Source organism: Macaca mulatta, chromosome 4 (genome assembly GCF_049350105.2).
Source record: "Macaca mulatta isolate MMU2019108-1 chromosome 4, T2T-MMU8v2.0, whole genome shotgun sequence".
Taxonomy (NCBI): domain Eukaryota; kingdom Metazoa; phylum Chordata; class Mammalia; order Primates; family Cercopithecidae; genus Macaca; species Macaca mulatta.
The window spans coordinates 161,637,348-161,655,869 of NC_133409.1; the positions used below are offsets into that span (position 1 = coordinate 161,637,348).

General features: G+C 39.7%; 1 long non-coding RNA gene across 1 annotated transcript in view; it reads left to right on the plus strand.

Moving 5' to 3' along the window:
* Positions 1-2,344, plus strand: part of LOC114677688 (uncharacterized) — a 39,747-nt gene extending 37,403 nt beyond the window's left edge. The window contains exon 3 of the long non-coding RNA XR_013417064.1: positions 1,922-2,344. This is a non-coding gene — a long non-coding RNA (uncharacterized LOC114677688). The remainder of the gene's footprint in view (positions 1-1,921) is intronic.
* The last annotated feature ends 16,178 nt before the right edge of the window (positions 2,345-18,522 follow it).

Below are 18,522 nucleotides of genomic sequence, written 5' to 3' on the forward strand. Positions count from 1 at the left end.
CGGAGGTTGCAGTGAGCCAAGATCACGCCACTGCTTACCAACCTGGGAAACAGGGTGAGATTCTGTCTCAAATAAAAAGATTCAAACCTAAATCTAGCTCCTAACCCTGGGTGCTTTCCACCAATGGACTCTCTCAATAATACAAAAATTAGGTAGCTATCAAATGGAAATTCAGAGACCCTAGTTTTCATAAATAAAATCTCAAATCCATAATTAAGAGACATAAATTCATTTCAAATGTATTTGTGTGCATGCATCTTGTCATCAACTTCTAATCAACTTTCTTGATTGAATTCAAATTTAATAGACTTTAAAATAAAAATGGAATCGGTTTTATTTCCTTTGCATTTATGGAGCACCTGCCGTGGTTCGGGCACTGCTTCAGACACCGGGGACGTGAAGGCCACGCCGGTTTCGGTGTCTGTCACTAACTCTTTAACAGCTGCAATTGTGGGCACTATAGTAGGTTTTCAAACATATTAATTTAAAAGGACTGATAATACAGCTGTAAAGTCTTATCAGTTGGTTCAGCTTACCTCTTCTAAATGCACATGACAATTAACCAATAATGCACAAAAGCATTTTATATTGCATCTTTGTTTTTTATACTTCTGTTATAAATTAAAAGTGGAAAGAATGTTGGATTCGAGGCCAGCTCTGCAGTATACCTGCATTGCGACTTTGAGCTTCTCTGAGCCTCAGTTTTTTTCATGTATAAAAATGGGGATGCTAGGAAGGCATGGTGGCATTCACCTCTAGTCCCAGCTACTCGGGAGGCTGAGGCAGGAGGATGCCTTGAGTCCAAGAGTTTGAGGCTACAGGAAGCCATGATTGCATCACTGCACTCCCGCCTAGGCAAGAGAGTGCAACCTTGTCTAAAAAAAACTTTTTTTTTTTTTTTTTTTTTTTAAATGAGGATGATGCTAACCATCTTACAGTGCTACCATCTGGACTCTTTAGCACAATGCTCAAGAACCTCCATAATCTCCTTTCCAGTCCCATCTATGGCTCTTTCTATCACTCTAAATAGCCTGGAATCCCACCTATTTGAACACTGCTTTTTGCAACAGACTGAATACTTTCCACACCTCCATAGCTCTATTTGGTTCCTTATCCAGGACTGCCAGCTCTCAGGATTGCCCACGGAAATCTCCTGTTTGGAAACCTCCCTGACAGTTCCAGTGTGAACTAAGTCCTCCCTCCTCAGCACTTTCCCAGCACCCAGCCCATATTTCCAGTATAGAGTTTCACTTTTCCTTCAATTATTGATGATCATCAGAACCATGACTTAATCATCTCTGTTTCCCTCACGGTACTCAATGGTGCTCATGTAGAATGGCCTTGAGAAATGCTGAACAAATGAAGGAATCTGTTCTCACTTAGCCTGGAGAAAGGGCTGGGGACACAGGCCCTCTTCCTCTATCAGACTCCATTCAATAATTAGTTCAGTTGTCAAAAAGACACATATAAAAAGCAATTTCAGTGCATTTTCCAGTGAGGATGTGATTCTCCACCATGTAATAAAATCCCTTGCAAGACTCCAATAAAGAAAGGATTTTGAGGGAAGATAAGCGGTGATCTGTTTGGATAATGCACTCCTCTCCTGAAAAGGCTTTTGAGTATACACATCCCCAAATATACATGAATATGAGTTCAGTTAACTCCCCATATACATATACCTATTAGTTTATAAAATATGTATATGCCCTACTATATTAACGTATATTGTAAAGTATGTAGAACTATACATATATAGAAGCTATAATTTTTTTAAGGAAGAGTTTTAATATTTTCTTTTTGCACCCCAGGAAACAGCCTGGCACAAAGAAAACCTAAGGTACTTCCCGGTAGGAGAAAGGAAATCGTGTTTTACTTTCTGTAGATTATTCCCTAATATTGACCGTTTCCTCTCTCTCTTCAGGTTCTCTTACAAGACCACCAACATTCTTCAAACGTTAGTGAAATAAAACAGCAGGAGGGTTTGGAACTCTGGATCCTCAGCCTGGATGTGTCACAATTTAATCCCAAAGGTTTGCTGTCAAGTTGTGAGCATGACAGCGTGAAACTCGACAGATTATTCTTGAATTCTTTGTTTGTTTTCGTTGTGACCTGACTCTCATAAAATTTATGTTTTCTTCCAAACCCCCAGGGTGTGTGGTCACATGATTTAAATAGAGAAAAACATTGTCCAAACAGTACCGGAGGAGTTATCACTTTTACATTGTTTTAATTAAAGAAAAAGCCTTTCTAAGGGGAACATCACACACCGGGGCCTATTGTGGGGAGAGGGGCAGGGATAGCATTAGGAAATATACCTAATGTAAATGACGAGTTAATGGGTGCAGCACACCAACATGGCACATGTATACGTATGTAACAAACCTGCACATTGTGCACATGTATCCTAGAACTTAAAGTATAATAATAATAATAATAATAAAAAGAAAAAGCCTTTCTATCCAGGTCTACTACCATCATTTTTATGGGCATCTTAAAGTATCTAATCTAATACTATAGTTATTTTTAGTAGTATTATTTAGCATTTTTAGCATTATTACAGTTTTATCTGTATCTTAAAGAAAAAGTCAATAAATATGAAGACAGAGTTTGCTTTGAGAATGTATGCAAATGCCCACCATGTTAAAATCATTTCAATTTTGTGTGCATGCACACGCACACACACACAGGGAGAAGAGCAGTGAATATCCTATTCACAAAAGTTACAAAGATTATTTCAGGGTGGTGGGATGAAGATTATTTTTGTTTTCCTCTTTGTGTATGTTTGTAATTTCTGGAGCATTCTATAATGGCCAGATTTTTGTTGTTGTTGTTTAACAACAGTATGAGTACCAACAGTTATAAATCATTTACCTAGATTCTTATATTGTAAGATTTCAAATAGAAATTTTTAAAATACCTTTTGGAGTCACTGGCATCTAAAAGAAAACTATATATTATTTCTAAGTTCTATGCTGCATTTTAATTGTAACACAATTTTTTTTTTTAGACGGAATCTCGCTTTGTCCCCCAGGCTGGAGTGCAGTGGCGTGATCTTGGCTCACGGCAACCTCTGCCTCCCTGGTTCAAGCAATTCTCCCTGCCTCAGCCTCCCCAGTAGCTGGATTACAGGAGTTTGACCAAGTTGGCCAGGCTGGTCTCGAACTCCTGACTTTAGGTGATCTGCCCACCTCAGTCTCCCAAAGTGCTGGGATTACAGACATGAGCCACTGCGCCTGGTGTAACACAGTTTTTAATATATTTTGGTTTCATGTAAGAAAATTGCATTTGAGGCTGGACACGGTGGCTCCCGTCTGTAATCCCAGCACTTTGGGAGGCCGAGGCGGGTGGATCACCTGAAGTCAGCGCCTAGCCAACATGGTGAAACCCTGTCTCTACTAAAAATACAAAAAATGAGCCAGGCATGGTGGTGGGTGTCTGTAATCCCAGCTACTCGGGAGGCTGAGGCAGGAAAACTGTTTGACTCCAGGAGGCAGAGGTTGCAGTGAGCAGAGATCATGCCATTATACTCCAGCCTGGGCAACAGAGTGGCACTCAGTCTCAAAAAAAAAAAAAAAAAAAAAAAGAGAAAGAAAAAGAAAAATTGCATATTGCATTTTAAATCAAATGCTTTATAAAAGAGTTCCACTTACCTAGATTTTCAATACATTTTGTCTTTGAGACACAAAGAGAGGTAGAAGGTAGTTGCAGAGGAGCTTGTAAAATAAAGGAACCAAGGTAGAGCTGATGGGAGGCAAAAAGGAAGATCCTAAGTTGGGAGGTGTGTCTGTCTGGACAAGATTAAGATTCGAGTAAACCCCAATCCAAACATGTGATATTCCCTGTAAGGAAAACCGTTGCTGAGTGCCTCTGTGGACAGCATAAGCCCGCCTAAAAAGTCTTCTGTGGGGCCAGGTGTGGTGGCTCATGCCTGTAATCCCAGCACTTTGGGAGGCTGAGGCAGGTGGATCACAAGGTCAGGGGTTCGAGACTAGCCTGGCCAACATGGTGAAACCCCGTCTCTACTAAAAATATAAAAATTGGCTGGGCGTGGTGGTGGGTGCCTATAATCCCAGCTACTCAGGAAGCTGAGGCAGGAGCATCATTTGAACCCAGGAGGTGGAGGTTACAGTGAGCTGAGATCGTGCCACTGCACTCCAGCCTGGGCGACATAGCTAGACTCCGTCTCAAAAAAAAAAAGCCTTCTATTGAATGCAAGGAATGAAAACAGGGTTCTTTTTGATCAAGTGAAAAAGACTTTCTTTCAAGAAGTGAGTTTGGTAGACCTGGGAACTTAATGGTTTAATTAAAGAAAACACTTCTCCACACAGATCTGGCTGCAAGACCTGTAAGAACACTTGGATAATGCGATCAACCTTCCTTGGCATCGTGGTATGTGTAATAGAGGATTAATAAACTGAGGCCCCAGGGAGGTCTGTGACCACCCCGAAATTCTATATAAGTTTTATATCTGTGTGCACATTTGCATTTTTGTGGTAACATGCATTTTTTTCCAATGGCTTTTATCAAACTCTCAAAGGGGCCAATGACCCAAAAAGGTTGAAAATTAATGTAATAGAAAAAGCATGAGCTTTGGATTCAGGGAGAATTGAGTTCAAATTTGTAATTTACTGGCACAGGAACTTGAATGAGTTGCATTTTTAGAATTACAATATATAGTTATATATAATTGTATATTTTAAAATAATATTTAAGTACCTAGTACAGTGTCTACCACATACTAGGTACTTTGTGAGTGTAACTATTTTTTTATATATATCTCATCCTATAAATAGTCTGGAATCCCAGATCTCCCATTTTTTTTTCTGGCAGAGTCTCAATTTTGTTCAAGTGACTACTACCCTCTCATATGCCTCGGCAGGTCTAAACTACATAAATATTCTCTTTCCCTTTGTTACTGACCGTTAGGGAACTTCTACCATTGGGACCACGATATGGAATTCCTCCTGTATCTGCCATATATTAACAATGATTCACATACACATTTCATGGTATCTTGCTTAACACATTGCAAAGCCTTTCTTACCACTGTAAAACAGTACATGTCCTTGAGAAGTATATGGTAGCAGAGCCATAATACACATCTCCCCAGCACAACACTTCTCCTCTTGGGAATGCATGCCAACTGCTTTAGGAGTTGCTCTCAGTCGCTGTCTATGATCTTGACTAATGTCACGGGACTTCCTGATGTTCCCCCTGTGACAGAGCATTCTGTTGGCTTGCAAAGACACATAGTTGAGGACTCACAATAATCCTTTTACACATCAAATCCTCAACTTGGGCTGTCAACTCTGAGAGTAGACGCCACTTCTCATTTACTTGACATCTGCTCACCAAGCTTCCTCGAGAGCAGGAGCAGCCTTTCCATGAGCATGACAGCCAGCTCTGTCCACTAGTTACAGGTAGATGACTCACGGAAGCAAGGTCTGCGTGCCTTTTATAAAAACAAAAATACAGATTTTAAAAAAGTAAATACATCGGCTATGCAGAATTCGAATTCAGGCCTACAGCAGAAAAAACAACATACTGACTTAGCTTTAGAAATATCAGTTCCAGGGTTTATGGGATAGCTGGTTAACGTTTCACTTTCTTTTTCTTTTTTTTCTTTTTTTTTTTAGATGAAGTGTCGCTCTGTCACCCAGGCTGGAGTGCAGTGATGCGATCTCAGCTCACTGCAACCTCTGCCTCCTGGGTTTAAGCAATCCTCTGCCTCAGCCTCCTAAGTACCTGGTAGTACAGGTGCATGCCACCACGTCCGGCTAATTTTTTTTTTTTTTTTTTTTTTTTTTTTTTTTTAGTAGAGACAGGGTTTCACCATCTTGGCCAGGCTGGTCTTGAACTCCTGACCTCGTGAACCACCTGCCTCAGCCTCCCAAAGTGCTGGGATTACAGGCGTGAGCCACCGCACCCGACCCTCACATTTTACTTTCAATCCGAGAGTCTATAATTTGTGGGTTCAGGACATCTAGGCCTTAGCTAATCATGTAATTTTAACTATGGAGTCTTCTTTCTGGGGATCCAGGCGAACTGACCCTTTGAGTTCTTATTTCATTCAATATCCGTGTAAATCTGAGCCCCCCTACCACATACTGTAATGGGGTAGGTTTAACATTTCCCCAGCACCTGTAAGGATTCTCAGGAACCTCCTGCTGTTCTTTGTCGTCTGTCACCCTGACTTCTGTGTCCAGTAAACTCTGCCTCCTGCTCCCTGAAGCTGCTCTCTTCTCCATCCCCCACTTCCAAGGACCAGTCTCTAGGCTTTATTCCCCAGGTTGCACTAACACAAGCGCTCGTGAATAGTTACCTTTCCCTAAAGTCTTGGGACCAAAGCGGTCACATCATGGTATAGAATAGGCAGCAACTTGAAAATAAATGAAGACATCTCTATGCAAAAGTGCCTAGCCTATCTGTAACCCTCCAGGCATTTCTTCCTGGTTTCCCTCTCTTTGGCAGGTTGACAAGTCTCCTCTTTCTTTGACCCAGAGAATCCTCCTCCTACTGACCTCTCTTCTTTCCATTCCAAGGCTCCTTGACTTCCTCACCCACTGGAGAAGACTAAAATGTTCTGCTAGTTTGTTATATGAAATAATTTAGTTATTTTTATTACGACTTCTTGGTTCCATAGGGATCAGAGAAGCCAGATGTTTTCCTAACAAAATAGTATCCCATGCCTTGCCCAGTGGTCCCCTCTCCCCTGCTTGTTAATTCAGAGCAGCATTTTTTGTGTGTGTTTAAAATAACCACTTTGTTTCCTTCCCACTAAACAAGAAATACACTTATGGACCATAAATATATCCATATCCATCCAGAATTATCCTTTTTTAAGACTTGGTTCTAAATTATTATAGTCTTTTTCTATGTGAATTTTCCTGGGGAACTCCTAAAGAAATAATCCCAAGACAATCAAACAAATAAAAGCTATGTTCAGGAAGATATTCATTGCAGAGTTATTATAATAGTAAAAATTTGAAAATAACCTGGAAGTACAGTAATGGTTAAGCAAATGATTATATAGCTACTCAGTGCTATATTCTATAGTCATTAGAAGGATAGTCAAAAAGACGTAAAGCAATAAGGAGAATAACTATGATACAGTACATTTCAAAAACAGGATGTAAACTTATATAGATGATGGTAGCAATCCATGTTTCCAAATGCATGTTTAGGAAGCATTTGGAAAGAAGTGTAGGAAAGTACAAAGGGTGGTAGTGTCAGAGTAATAAGGACTACGATTTTTTGTTTTTCTCTGTATAGCAAATTCTCCAAAATAAAATTATATTCATTCTATTAGGTGTAAATGTAGAAATTAAGTTAATACTTATTATTTGTTGAGATGGAGTCTTGCTGTGTCTCCCAGGCTGGAGTACAATGGCACGATCTCGGCTCACTGCAACCTCCGCCTCCCAGGTTCAAACGATTCTCACACCTTAGCCTCCCAAGTAGCTGGGATTACAGGCATGTGTGTGCCAAGCCTAATTTTTTTTTTGTATTTTTAGTAAAGATGTGGTTTCGCCATATTGCCCAGGCTGGTCTTGAACTCCTGACCTCAAGTGATCTGCCAACCTCGGCCTCCCAAAGTGCTGGGATTACAGGTGTGAGCCACCATACCTGGCCTAATTTTTAAAATAAATATAATTTTAGCATTTGGGATCATCCTGAAAAATATAAAATTTTAAGTCAAAGAATTGAGATAAAGTATGTGTAAGCCTAGCATTTCATATAAATCTCTATGAGATGTCTAAATTCTATGTGACAAATTCACCTTCTATTTTTTTAACTTTTAATTTATGTGGGTACATAATGGGTGTATACATTTATGGGTTACATGAGATATTTTGATTCAGGTAAGCAATTCATAATAATCACATTAGGGTAAATGGGGTATCCATCACCTCAAGTATTTATCCTTTGTGTTACAAACAATCCAGTTGTACTCTTTCAGTTATTTTAAAATATACATTAAATTATTTTTTACTGTAGTCACCCTGTTGTGCTAGCAAATACTAGGTCTTATTCATTCTTTCTATTTTTCTGTACCATAAAATTCACCTTTTATTAATTTCAGTGTTATTCTACTTGTTGGTCAGCAGATCTCTCTGGAATGTGGTCAAGAAACTGGTAAAAGTAAAAAGTAAAAGGATTCTAGCAAGCAAAATAAATGTGAAAGCCTACACACTTTACTCACAGCCTCTTACTAAAAGCCAGTGAGGCTCGTTCTTGCCACAATTCTAAGCTAGAATTTCTAGGCTACAGCATGTGAGAAGCAGGAAATTGAAAACTGGATGGGGTTGCAAAAAGTGACATTTGCAGCCGGGCATGCTGGCTCACTCCTGTAATCCCAGCACTTTGGGAGGCCGAGGAAGGCGGATCATGAGGTCAAGAGATCGAGACCATCCTGGCCAACATGGTGAAACCCCATCTCTACTAAAAATACAAAAATTAGCCGGGCGAGGTGGCGCATGCTTGTAGTCCCAGCTACTCGGGAGCCTGAGGCAGGAGCACCGCTTGAACCTGGGAGGTGGAAGTTGCAGTGAGCTGAGATTGCACCACTGCACTCCAGCCTGGGCAACAGAGAGAAACTCTGTCTCAAAAACAAAAACAAACAAACAAAGTGACATTTGCCAGTCTCTCAGTGAAGTCCAGAGGTAGGGAAAACCACCCCAAGTGGACCAAAACATTTTGAATATCAGTTAATATTGGATTCCAGGCATAATTATATTCCAGCATTTTCCATGGCAGTTGGCTCTAATAATGACATCAGATGCCTCAATGGCAAGACTTAACCTAGTTGGGTCACTGTCTAGTCAGAGAAACATGTGGAATACACATTTTAGAAAGAATTTCACTTAATCCGGTTTCTTTTCAAAATGTATTTTTGGTACTTGTTTTGCCTTAAAACAGACACACAAGCAAACAAACAAAAAGAAACCACAGACTACAAGGGATTGCTCACTCCTCCATTACAGGCAATGCAAGAGTTATACTTGAGCTTCTCTGGAAAAAGTGGCAATTTATACAAGCAATCTTCTCACATATTCCTCATTTTGCTCTGTTGCTAATAAAGCACTGTGAGAACAATATTTCAGTCTCAAAGCTTGCCGCATGTCCTTTGGCCTCGTTTTGCAGACCCTCCTCCACCCACGCTGGTTTTCCTTCTGCACCCGGTGTCCCCCACTCGCTTATCGCATGCTTGAGCTATACCAGTCTCCAGGGAATTAAAATGGAGATATGTAAATGTCAGTTGCTATTATAGCTAACAAGAAACTCTTCCGCCTGGATCTCGGAGCACTGCAAGCCCTGAGAGATGCCAGCGTATCACAACAGTCCCGGCTGTTTGGAAAGTTTTCAGGTTGTTTGCTTTAATGGATTTGCTCCAAGTGAGGCGCATGTTTTTCAAAAACGAATGCCAAAGATAACAAAAAATGCAAAGGAGAGGAGAAAGGGAGACTTATCCCGAGTATAGGAGTGAACCAGGATAAGACTTACTAAACAGCAGAATGTTCAAGGGCAGTTGAATCTCTCCCACATTTAGAATGACCCAGAAAGACTGAGGTTAAAAACAGCATACATAGTCACTTAGAAAACAGCGATTTGGGACCCAGAATGTGTTTTACTTCTTCTTCATGTCACTTGGGGCATAGGTCACTGTGTTATTCTGTTATTTAAGCTGTTTACAGCTATATTTGAGTGGTCTTTGTTGACAAAGTTGTTTCCAAGTAATTTTCTAAAGACATTCTGATTACAGTTCCCTGTCATTAGCTACTGTAATTTGTTTTCTGGGTTGATGGTCAGCACAATAATTGCATTTAGAACACTGGATGGGTTTCCATGATCGTTTGGTGCATTTGTGTTAAACTTATTGCTGTTTCTTGAACCCACTTTAGATTTAAAACAGTATGGCATTTACATATCTAAAGAAGATAATAGAAAGTGGTTATTTTTGTGTTATTATAGTTTAGCATTTATGCAGCACTTATATTTCTAAAGGCATTACAATCACGTATGAATTACCCAACCCTGTACCCTTGAGCTCTAAGCCATTTGGATTCACTCTGATTTCTAGATAAGCCAGGAGGCTGGGGAAGGGTAGTTGGCTGATGAGAGGTTCCTCCTTTCCTGTTAGGATTCCCACCCTTTTTCCAGGACACCCCACCCAACTGGGATCTGCACAGGCTGGCTTCATTACTTTGTTTGAAGTTTTGTGTTTGATGTTCTTTGAAAGTGTGTATAAAATACATTCCAAAGTCACATATAGATTATTTTTGGATTATCTGATGTTTTGGATATTTCCTATCATTATTCACTTCCATTCATTCATTTACCCCTTCATTAAATGCTGAATTGAGCACTCCCCTCTATTTCAGGCAGCGAGTTAGGCTCTGGGGAGAGGAGAACTACAGTCTTACCATGCAGATAATTAAGAACACAATGGAAAATATGGTCAGATGAGATGTGTAATGCCGTCCGAAGAAACCAGTAGAATTGTTTCTTTTTGGAAGGTCAGGGGCAGTGTGTTTTGAGCTGGAACTTGGAAACTCCAGTTTTGTGTTTATGCGTTGGGTGGGAGATGGGGAGGGGAGGCTGAAGAAGAGATGGAGATAAACAGCGTTATTCCAGGGAGACAAAATAACATGGAAAATGGAAACTTGGAAAACAGTCACTTATTTGCCCTGGTTGGAGGGTTTTTTTGTATGGAATGATGGTAAATGAGGCTGGCAAACTATTTTGGAGGAAGGTTCTAGATGACCTGGAGCTGTCTGCTTAACAGAGTGAACTTCTCTGTTAAGCAATGACTCCACAATTGGACTACAAGTGATTGGAAGTAGCCAGAAGTATCGAGAAAGCAATAGATATCATTGCATACACTGTATGGGATAAAGTTAGAGAGATTAGTTACGTGGATATGAAACCCAGTGACCAGATAACCAAGAGAACCAAAGCAAGACCAAGAGAATACGTGTATTAGGAAGGAAAATTGAGCATTAGGCAAGTGATAATTTATATTAAAGAATGGCGAAACCAACAAGAGTGACTGGGGACAGTTTTCTGAATTTCTACCAATAGATGAATCATTTCTTAAAGGTCATGGTCTTCACTCACTCATGTATTCATTTACTTGTGGGTGATTGAAAGATTCAATACTCTGTGAATGTCCAATCTTACTCATAGATTCCTCTGCCTCCATACCCTTCTGACTAGTGTCAGAACCTAATCTGACTGTTTCTAGAAGGCTTGTTTTTGAGACACTGGAAGTATTTGTTATTGTACTGAGTATATCAGCAAGGCCACCACAGGTCAGTGTGTGGTTTTTACATGGATTTTTGCTAAATGCCACCCCCTCCCACCATTAAAGGATGAATTCCACACCCCCCACCCCACCACAGTCACATGTTGAAGTCCTACTACCTAATATCTTAGAATGTGACCTTATTTGGAGATAGGTTCCTTACAGAGGTAATCAAGTTAAAATGAGGTCATTAGGGTGAACCCTAATGCAGTCTGACTGGTGTCCTTTCAAACGGAGAAATCCGGCCACAGAGACATGCACATAAGCCCTCAGAAGGAACCAACCCTTCGAAACGCCGAGGCGGGTGGATCACTTGAGGTCAGGAGTTTGAGACTCGACTGGCCAACGTGGTAAAACCCTGTCTCTACTAAAAATACAAAAATTAGCTGAGCGTAGTGGCAGGCGCCTGTAATCCCAACCATTTGGGAGGTGGAGGCGGCAGAATCGCCCGAACCTGGGAGGTGGAGATTGCAGTGAGCCGAGATTGTGCCACTGCACTCCAGCCTCAGCAACAGAGCAAGACTCTGTCTCAAAAAAAAAAAAAAAAAAAAAAAAAAAGAGCCTTGCTCATGCCTTGATTTGGACATCTAGCCTCCAGAAATGTGGAACAATATCTTTGTTTTTTAAGCCACCCAGTTTGTAGTACTTTGTTAAGGCAGCCTTAGCAAACTAATACCCACCTCCAATACTTTGATCGTTGGAATTCCCTCTCCCTTCCTGTGTTCTTCAGCATGAATAAGAGCCCCCAGAACCGACAGTGCTTTGATGAACTGCCGCCTTTTGAACAAAGTACTAGATGGTGAACCTGCCCTGAAAGTTTCCTTCGAGTTGTCCTGCTCAAATGATTGTGGGTATAAGAACTAATATTTGAATATTACTTATTCTGGGTCAAAAATATAAAAGGAATGAGTTACTTTAGAGGTTGTCACAACTTTGGAGCCCGTGCCACACTGCAGCAGGTGCAGATTCTCACATAGAGAGAACTCTTCTGTGAGAAGACAGCACCAGTAGAATTCTAAGCAGGTTGGAAACACGCATATGCTGCCTCTTGCTGAAGATGTGTGAATAAACCAGCACCCAGTCATCAGCCTCCTTGTCCTTCCTTTCTTAAAGTAATTTTCAAGACAAGCTCAAACAGTACTCTCACAGTTGGTTACTACAGGAGTTAATGACTCCAAGCTCAAAAGGAATGACTTTTTCTGAATTTTCCATTTGACAAACGTCTCCCTAAGGCGACAGCTTTTACCCCCTGCCTACTCCCCTAGTTGAAGTTAGCGACGGTGTATTAATTAGTTGAAGCCTAATCTCAGGAAGCACTAACACTTGCCCTTTCTTCTTAAGCACACAAAGTGTGCGTTAGAAGGCAAGTTAAGTCTAAATTACCTGGAAGTCTCTTGTTAGGCACACTGAAAGTTTCCTGCTACATATTTTTTACAAGGTACCCAAATTAAGGACCTTTCATCTCAGTAGGACTGACTCTCTATGAAGGCAGTTATTTGCCTACATGAAATGCAGAGGTAACAAGAATGTGTCCTTCTCCAGAGCATTGCCTTCACTCGTCTAGATTTCATAACAAAGACATCAATTTTAGAGTTAAGCATTGCTTTCACTTTTGCATCAAAATGTAATACCGTTGAAGAACTAACCTGTGAGTCTTACTGAATAATATATAAGACCCAGTACAAAATGAAAATGTGGTACCCTTTGTTCAAAAAGCTGGAAAAAAGTGTCATTAAAGGCACTAAAGTGTAATAAAGGCTTTCCTTTTCTTCTGTGAGCTTGAATTGTCATGATATTTTTTATAATTTTCAATTTAATGTCAAGTAAAGGAAACTTATTTTAAAAGACTAGCATGAATTTTGCCATTCATCTTTATATGAGGCAATGACTCTGTGTGTGTGTTTGGTTTTGAGACAGGGTCTCACTCTGTCACCCAGGCTGGAGTGCAGTGGTGCTATCACAGCTCACTGCAGCCTCCAACTACTGGGCTCAGGGGATCCTTCCACTTCAGCCTCCTCAGTAGTTGAAACTACAAGCATTCCCCACCACACCAGGCTAATTTTTTGTATTTTTTTGAGTCAGGTTTCACCATGTTGCCCAGGCTGGTCTTGACCTCCTGGGCTCAAGTGGTCCTCCCACCTCAGCCTCCCAAAGTGCTGGGATTACAGGTGTGAGCCACTGTGCCTGGTCGCAATGACCACTTTAAGTGGCATTTAACTTGTGTGTGAAATCACCGAAATTACACAATTAGTATTTTATAGCTTGTACATGCATAAGTATTCTTGCCAGAACAGTGGAAACACTGCCCCAAATGATCACACCTGTTTAAATTTCACTTCTTGACACTCACACTCTCTGTCTTTATCTCACTGAGGAGTAAGGAAGGTCTGAGAGGGAAGGGAACTATGGGTGGCCTATCTTTCTCTTTCCTTTCATGTTGTCATTTTCAGCTTATGTGGTTGGCTAATACAGGGGCGAAACATGAGTAAAAAGGGTAGGATAGAATGGGATTTCATGGTCATCCATGCTTCTTTGAACACCATTGCCTTTGTTCTGTGTTTGAAGCAGGTTCTGGTTTGAAGGGAAAAGATGGTCCGTAGGGGCTTTCAGAGCCCGTGATGACTGAGTCGTAGCCATAACATGTTTACCTTTTACTCATGCTGAGTCTCGCCAAATTCCCATACATGTGGGTCTACTGTAATTTTGTGCCCATGGGGTATGGTAAGTAGTTTATGTGAATGGTGAGGAATGGCTAAGGACACCCATATTGCTCATATCTTCTCTACTCACACGATGCTCCACTGTCCCATCAGACTTCACTTACAAAACATAAGTTCAAAGACGAAATTATTAAGACTCCCAAGAGTCCCTGTGTCACCACACGGGTAACATACCCATAAAGCTGGCCCTGGTACCACAATGTGCCATATGAACGACAGTCTTTTTCTTATATAGATGGAAAACTCCCATCTTTCACCTAAGCATGTTAAAACATCTTATTGAGTAAATAACATGTCACCTTCCCCCTTAAATCACTGATTCCTCCCATCCTTCACTTCTTGGTCTTTACTATCTTCCACTTGCTCCCTTTCGCTCTCACTGCCTTTGTTACTCTCTCAGTATCTCTCAAGGGTGCTATGCACATTTGGCTTGTTTTGTTAGCTGTTATGGGTTGAATTGCCCCCTTCCTCCTGAAAAAAGATATATTGACATACTATGTCCTATCCCTCAGTATCTCAGGACATGGCCTTATTTGGAGACAGAATCTTTACAGAGGTAATCAGGTTGTAATGAGGTCATTAGGGTGAGCCTAATCCAATCTGACTGGTGTCCGTATACAAAGGGGAAATTTGGACACAGAAACAGATACACATAAAGGGATGATAATGCTGTATTAGTCAGATTGGACCCCTGTAACAAAAGACCACAGTCTGGGTGGCTTAAACAACAGAAACTATTTTTCCCATAGTTTTGGAGGCTGGGAAAGCCAATACCAAGGTACCTGCAGATTCCTTTATTGATGAGGGCTCTCTTCCTGGCTTGCAGGCAGCCGCCTTCTTACCATGTCTTCAGTAGCACAGATAGAAAGTAAGCTCTCAGGTGTCAATCCCATCACAAGGGTCTTAATCCCATCATGAGGGTCCCACCTTCATGACCTCATGTAAACCTAATCATCTCCCAAAGACCTTATCTCCAAATACCATCACATTGAAGGTTAGGGCTTCCACATATGAATTTTGGAGAGCAACAATTCGGTTTATTAAAGATGTAAAGAGACACAGGGAGAAGATGGCCATCTACAAACCAAGAAGAGAGGACTAAACCAGAGCCCCTCACAGCCCTCAGAGGGAGCCAATCCTTCTGACACCTTGATTTTGGACTTCAAGCCTCTAGAATTATAAGAAAATAATTTTCTATCAATTAAACCACTTCGTTTGTGGTACTTAGTCATGGCAGCCCTAGTAAACCAATATATTTGCCTTCCTTTAATCTCTTTATTTGTGTGAAGCTCTATAAAAGATTGGAAATGCCTTTCTCCAGATACTTTGCTGCTTTTGGTGGTAAGCTACAACCGTAAACTCAGCTCATATCCAACTCTTCTGGAACATTTAAGGTATACTAAATTCTGTTAAGTCCTATTCTTGATAATACATGGAGGTAAGTAACTCAGCCCACCACTAAAAACATGTATTTGGACAAGACAATGAGATAATCCTAAATGTGAAGGGAGTTCATGGAGCCCGAGATAAAGCTAAATAATAACAAATGCTTACCATGTATCAGCATTTTGTATGCACAGACTCAGTTCTTATGACAAATCCATGATTTGAATTTTGATGCGCTACTAATGAGGTAGGTATTACTATATCCCCTTTTACAGATGAGAAAGGTGAGTCATAGGGAAATCAAGGCACTTCCTTAATATCACACAACTAGTAACTGAAGAGGAAGGATTTAAACTCCAGCAGTGAGGATCTAGACCTTGATCTTTTAATCACTGTACTCTTCTACCAAGATATTTAATTTTAGCAATAGAAAAAATGAATTTGGAACTCTACCTCACACCATATACAAAAATTAACTCAAAATGGATTGAAGACCTAAACATAGACGCAAACTATAAAACTTGGAGAAGAAAACAAAGATGTGAATCTTTTTGGCCTAGGATTAAGCAATGGTTCCTCAGATATAATACAAAAAGCACAAAATAAAAACAAAAGAAAATGAGTTGGACTTTATCAAAATCAAAAACTTTTGTGCTTCAAAGGATACTACCAAGAAAGTGAAAAGACAATCTGCAGAATAGGAGAACACATTTGCAAATCATATATGTGACTAGTCAGGGTCTAGTAGCCAGAATATATTAAAAACTCTTAACACTCAACAACAAAAAGGTAAACAACCTAATTTTCAAAATTGTCATAGGACCTGAATAGGCACTTCTCCAAAGGAGATATACAATGGCCAACAAGCACATATAAAGATGGTCAATAGTATATGATTAGGGAAATGCAAGTCAAAACCATGATGAGATACCACTTCACAATAAAAAGGGATAATAACAAATGTTAGAGAGGATGTGGAGAAATTAAAAGCTCATACCTTACTGGTGGGAATGTAAAATGGTGCAGCCACTGTAGGAAACAGTTTGGTAGTTCTTCAAAAAGTTAAACATAGTGTTACCATATGACCCAGGAATTTCACTCCTAGGTATATATTCAAGAGACTAGAAACATATTTTTCACATTCAGGAACAAAAACTTATACATAAGTGTTCATAGCAGTATGATTCATACTAGCCAGAAAGTAGAAACAAACCAAATGTCCATCAACTGATAACTATATAAACCAAACATGGTATATTCATGCAATGAAATATTATGCAGTCATACAAAGGAATTAATTACTAATACATGTTATACCATGGATGAACTGTGGAAACATGTTACATGAAAAAAAGCAGGCAAAATTTTATATATTATTTGATTCAACTTAAATGAAATGTCCATAATAGTCAAATTTATAGAGACAGTAAGTAGATTGTGGTTACCAGGGGCTGAGGGGAGAGGAAATATGGAGTGATCATTACTGGGTTTGGAATTTCTTTTTAGGATGATGAAAATGTGAAATTAGATAATGGTGATTGCTGTGCAGTCTTATGAATATACTAAAAGCCACTGAAATGTACACTTTAAGAGAGTGAATTATGTAGTATATGAATTTTATCCTTCTAAAAATATTGAGGTTCCTCAACTGAATGTTAGCCAAGATTAAAACAAAATGGAAACTACTTAATGTATTAGGATGTGCCTTTAGAGGAACAAAAGGTTTGTCCCTTGCCATTAATATATGTGAGCATTAAAAAATCACTTTAATGCTCCAAAGATGACTCTCGAAATGACTAAAAATACTTGCCACACGCCAGGCGTGGTAGCTCATGCCTGTAATCTCAACACTTTGGGAGGCCAAGGCAGGTGGATCACCTGAAGTCAGGAGTTCGAGACCGATATGGTGAAATCCCATCTCTACTTGAAAAAATACAAAAAAAGTAGCTGGGCGTGGTGACGGGCACCTGTAATCCCAGTTACTCGGGAGGCTGAGGCAGGAGAATTGCTTGAACCCTGGAGGTGGAGGTTGCAGTGAGCTGAGATCACGCCACTGCACTCCAGCCTGGGCAACAAGAGCATGACTTCATCTCAAAATAAATAAATAAATAAATAAATAAAAATAACTTGTCATATACACTGATAATATGATTATGTTGGAATAGTAGATGGAGAAAGTCTCTAAGTTGTTTTATGGAAAAAGGCAATTTCACTTTGCTTTAAACTAAAACTTCCTCAAAATAATTGGGAACTGAAAATCACAAGATGTAACATACATTTTTATTATTTATTTATTTATTTATTTTTGCTTCTTTTAGAAAACACATTTTTTCTACATCTCTGTAATTACAGTGCCAAAATACAGTTCTTTGTAGTTTTTTTTGGTTTTTCTTCTTACAACCGGTTTTAACACAATGGGTTTCAAATTTGACTTTCTCTTAAGCACATTCAGAGCACCCAATTCTGGTTTTTGGAGACCTGCAGTCAAGAAGTCAGGTCTGCACACCTAGACAGAAGCAGGTCTGCACACCGAGGCAGGAGCATAGTTAAGTGCAAAAGGAAGGAATTTAATTAGTATCTGAACAAATTTTTTTAAGAACATGGGTCACTAGTTACATATGTTTATTTAAGCAAAAAATGGAATCTTGTGTGATTAGCTGATGAATTCAAAGCCAACCTAAAATTAACATACATTTTTAAAGTCAGTAAATTCTAATAAGATGGATAGATATTGGCAATGCAGAATGTTTGGTTTTAATTTTGAGAAAGTTGGTTGTGTTAACTGTTTGAGCCATGAGGATTGTTTAATTTCTGACCACCCAATTTGAATTTCCTTTAACTGAACAATGTGATGCAAATGTAATGGCGAAGATCTACCATCTTGGTCTTTATTCCAGTTAGGGAAGACTACTAAGACAAATGGCACAGAAATCCCTATAATTGCCCCAGAGTTCATCAACCCATGTTTCATATAAACATATATGCTTAGACACAGACACTGAGCATAGTGTACCCTATGATAGGGTTTTGTCGCATCTGAACTTTCATCTTGACTCTACTATTGATAAAAGACTTTGGCCATGTTTCTTAATTTCTCTAAACATGAATTTT